The sequence below is a fragment of the Tasmannia lanceolata genome, unplaced genomic scaffold, assembly GCF_043159265.1.
Source record: "Tasmannia lanceolata isolate RefF3 unplaced genomic scaffold, GAP_Taslan_0.1 ptg000040l, whole genome shotgun sequence".
NCBI lineage: Eukaryota > Viridiplantae > Streptophyta > Magnoliopsida > Canellales > Winteraceae > Tasmannia > Tasmannia lanceolata.
In genome coordinates, this window is record NW_027518717.1 from 63078 (window position 1) to 67500 (window position 4423).

At 34.5% G+C, this 4423-nt stretch overlaps 2 non-coding genes across 2 annotated transcripts; one reads left to right on the forward strand and one right to left on the reverse strand.

The window, feature by feature from the left end:
- Positions 1 to 354: 354 nt before the first annotated feature.
- Positions 355 to 427, forward strand: TRNAT-UGU (transfer RNA threonine (anticodon UGU)). The gene has a single exon. It is a non-coding gene; the product is annotated as a tRNA-Thr (tRNA).
- A 1269-nt stretch (positions 428 to 1696) lies between these two features.
- Positions 1697 to 1783, reverse strand: TRNAS-GGA (transfer RNA serine (anticodon GGA)). The gene has a single exon. It is a non-coding gene; the product is annotated as a tRNA-Ser (tRNA).
- Between the last annotated feature and the right edge of the window lie 2640 nt (positions 1784 to 4423).

Below are 4423 nucleotides of genomic sequence, written 5' to 3' on the forward strand. Positions count from 1 at the left end.
ATATAATCTGCTATAACTGCTATAACTAATAGTTATATTCTATTCTATAATAGAATATAGAATTATTTCATATGTATATAGTATTATTTTGCGTTTTTTAAATTTGATTTGAATGAAAAAAAAAAATTCTAGTGCTAGTGACTACTAATAAATGAAATAATCAAAAATAAATAATCAAATAGAAAATAATCAAAAATAAAATCAAAATTCATATTATATTAATAATTATTAATATTAATTAATATGTTATAATAATTTATAATAATTAATATTAATAATTATTAATAGCTAATAGCTAACTAAGATCCCAATAGTTTCCCGAATTCCTATTCACGCACTATTTCTGTTATATGAGCCCGCTTAGCTCAGAGGTTAGAGCACCGCATTTGTAATGCGATGGTCATCGGTTCGATTCCGATAGTCGGCTTTCTCTATTTGTTCTATTTTTTTTTTTTTATCAGGATTGATCATCTTTCCTTGAGACCAAGGAATATTGAGAAGACCCCCCCCTCTTTTTTTCTCCAAATGTCGGGTTACCGATCTATTATGTTATGTCGCGGGAACTTCCAACTATGAATAAAGAATAAAAAACGGATTGGAGCCGTTTGATCTATACAGAACAAATCAAGAAAAGGATCCTTAACTTCCCATATATACAATATACAAAATAATACGGATATTGATACAATTCATCTTATTCCTCTTTGTAGTACTTCAGTGGATTTAGCTTCGTTTATCGTTTAGTTCAGTATTAATTTAGGTTTATTCTGTAAAATGAAATTTCAATAAAATTAAGGAGTCTTTATGTCTCGTTACCGAGGGCCTCGTTTCAAAAAAATACGCCGTCTAGGGGCTTTACCGGGACTCACTAGGAAAAGACCTAGATCCGGAAGTGATCTTAGAAACCAATCGCGTTCCGGGAAAAGATCTCAATATCGTATTCGTCTAGAAGAAAAACAAAAATTGCGTTTTCATTATGGTCTGACAGAGCAACAATTACTTAGATATGTTCGTATTGCTGGGAAAGCCAAAGGGTCAACAGGTCAGGTTTTACTACAACTACTTGAGATGCGTTTGGATAACATCCTTTTTCGATTGGGTATGGCTTCGACCATTCCGGGAGCCAGGCAATTAGTTAATCATAGACATATTTTAGTTAATGGCCGTATAGTAGATATCCCAAGTTATCGCTGCAAACCCCAAGATATTATTACTATGAGGGATGAACAAAGATCCAGAGCTCTGATTCAAAATTATATGGATTCATCCCCCCACGAGGAGTTGGCAAAACATTTGAGTCTTTATTCATCCCAATATAAAGGATTAGTAAATCAAATAATAGATATTAAGTGGATCGGTTTGAAAATCAATGAGTTGCTAGTCGTAGAATATTATTCCCGTCAGACTTGAACCTAACTAAAATAACAAAGCTTTGGACAAGCCCCTTTTTTTTCTTTCGCCGAAGTAAATAGATCTAAGAGGTTTGATCCGGATTTTTCTCCCATTCACGTATTACAAATGGATCAGCGGTGAGATTTTTATTCCTTGTCCATTCTTTCCGTTCCGGTATTTTCCATACCACAGCAATTAGGAATAGAGAATCTATATCAAATAAAGTACGATTGGAATACTCGTATCAATTGTTATTTGATTTGATACATTGTAGTCGGTACCGTTGGTGAATTAGGTGAAGGTACGGAGAGAGAGGGATTCGAACCCTCGGTAAACAAAAGCCTACATAGCAGTTCCAATGCTACGCCTTGAACCACTCGGCCATCTCTCCTACATAATCTTATGATTATGACCCAGAAACCGAGTGAATAGCGAGTCATTCATATTATTGTATTATTGCAATACAGGTATGACCAATCAATTCTAAATAGAAAATAGAAAACTTTTCATTAAAGAAAGATCTTCCCTCGAGGATCGAGGGATAAAAAAACATTTTTTTTCTTATCTTTTTCTTATCTTATTAAAAAGATTAAAAAAAAATAGATAGAATCTATCTATTCATGTTTGTCAAGAAGACGATCCCGTCTTATTCTTAGATTTATACTGGATTAAACCAATGAATTGGAACAAGTCAACTGACCCTATTTTATACTATGGTTACATTTAGACTATTATGGTTCCATAGGAATTCCAAAATTCCTTTCTAGTTTCAGATTTCTCAACAACAATTCCTCTCATGAGCTACCCCACAATCTATTACAAATTCATGAATCGTCCCATGGATTTTTTTGATATTTCGATTGCGTGGTGTATACACACTATGCACAAAAAATGGATGGTTATTCTTATTCTATTTTCATCATGGAATGATTCTATTATTTGATTTGATTTTTTTTTTCTTTGGATCATAATCAAATCAAAACTTCTAGAGTCATCAGAATCTGTAGGAAAAACTTCCTTGATTCCTGAGCTTCGATAAAATAGGAATAGTTCCGTTCATTGGTATACTACTTAATATTTATACTTAATACTTAATTTAAATGAAATACAATCGGATTCAAATATTTCCTATCCATCCCTGCCCCAAAGGGACAATTTGAGTGGAAGGTCGACACCTTTTTTTTTAGAATGAGTCCGTTTGTTTTTATGTGATTTCGTACTATACAATTCCTTTGTTTGTGGGATCATTTTCCCTCTAGGGGTAATGAGAAGAATTATGGAATGGATTGTTAACCATGCCTAGATCTCGGATAAATGGAAATTTTATTGATAAGACCTCTTCAATTGTAGCCAATATCTTATTACGAATAATTCCGACAACCTCAGGAGAAAAAGAGGCATTTACCTATTACAGAGATGGTGCGATTTGATTTTTTTTTATTATTATTTATTTATTATTTATGATTTACCGACCTCAGTCTTACGAGAAAGAGACATGATTCGTAATACAAAGAAAAAAGATTTTTGAAATAAACCTATGCTCGGTGAAGGTGAAATTTAGAGATAGAACAATTCCTTCTGTCGTGTATCCCCGATTGATGCAGCCTCAGATGCTTCAATTGTTGATTTGAGTATTGAGCGAAAGGTTACACCTACAGGTTCTGTATTGTAGGTCAATCCGACTCCACTAGGACCAGACCAATAGGCGGCATAGAGGAAGAAGCACTACACCTAGGAATCAACAACGCGAAAACTTTGTTATAAATTACCCCTTTTCCTTATCGGGATCGGGACTAACAAGAATGGTTGGGACAACAAACATCCATCTCGTTCGTACTTTGGATACCCGTATAACCATCGAAGATCGTTGAAGTGACTAATTCCTGGAAATAGGGGGCGTTGAGGACAAAGAAATTGTTGGAGTTACCATTTCTATCTAGCACCAACATGGTTGGTGTTAAGAAAATATAGACCTCTTGCAGGAAGGCTGGCTAGAGATTTCTTGTAAAAACACCAGCCCCTGTCAGTTCATAATGAGAATATTTCAATCTTTTTTGATTCCATGGATTATTCCCCTTATTACTATGCACAGAAGGGAGGAGCCGTATGAGATGAAAGTCTCACGTACGTTTCTGGAACGGAGATTCTTTGAATAGAATGAACGACCGTAACGGATGTCAGCTCAATCCGAAGGAAATTATGCGGAAGCTTTACAAAATTATTATGAAGCTATGCGACTAGAAATTGATCCCTATGATCGAAGTTATATACTCTATAACATAGGCCTTATCCACACAAGCAACGGAGAACATACGAAGGCTTTGGAATATTATTTCCGGGCACTCGAACGAAACCCATTCTTACCACAAGCTTTTAATAATATGGCCGTCATCTGTCATTACGTGCGACTATCTCCACTATAGAAAGAAGGAAAGAAAGATCAAACCTCCTAGTAAATACTAGAAAAAAATAGGCTTTCTACATATGCATCATTCAAAGCAACGAGTTTTATCAGCTGTAGCAAAGAAAGAGACTTCATAGGAGCCAAATATGAAGAAATAGGTACGGCCTATATATTAGATTCTATGGATAAAGAAAGGATCTAATTGATAGAGGAAGCACCGTAAAGATCAATTAGCGAGGTTTTGGGGCCGATACAATAAGAACTGCTTACTTATGTCATGATATGAGATAAAAGTTAGGAATCAACTTATGTAATAGAGTCGATCTACTAAGGTATTGAGCAGCGGTGTAGCATCAGATCCCAAAGATAGTAAGTCCTTTCTTTCTTTTGGAGGAAAGAAAATCTTTTTCAAAGATTCTATATGAATTTCTATATGAAAATGAAACCGAGATAGTTACCTTTCATAAAATTCTAAGTATAAGGGGAGGATACCTATGCTTCATTCTTCTGAAGGTAGGAGAAAAGATAAAACTGATTTGATTATTGATTCAAATTAGAGTTTGAAACTCATGTAATTCACCTCTTCTATTCTGGTTAACTCGATAAAAAATCGGATCTATTTACGAG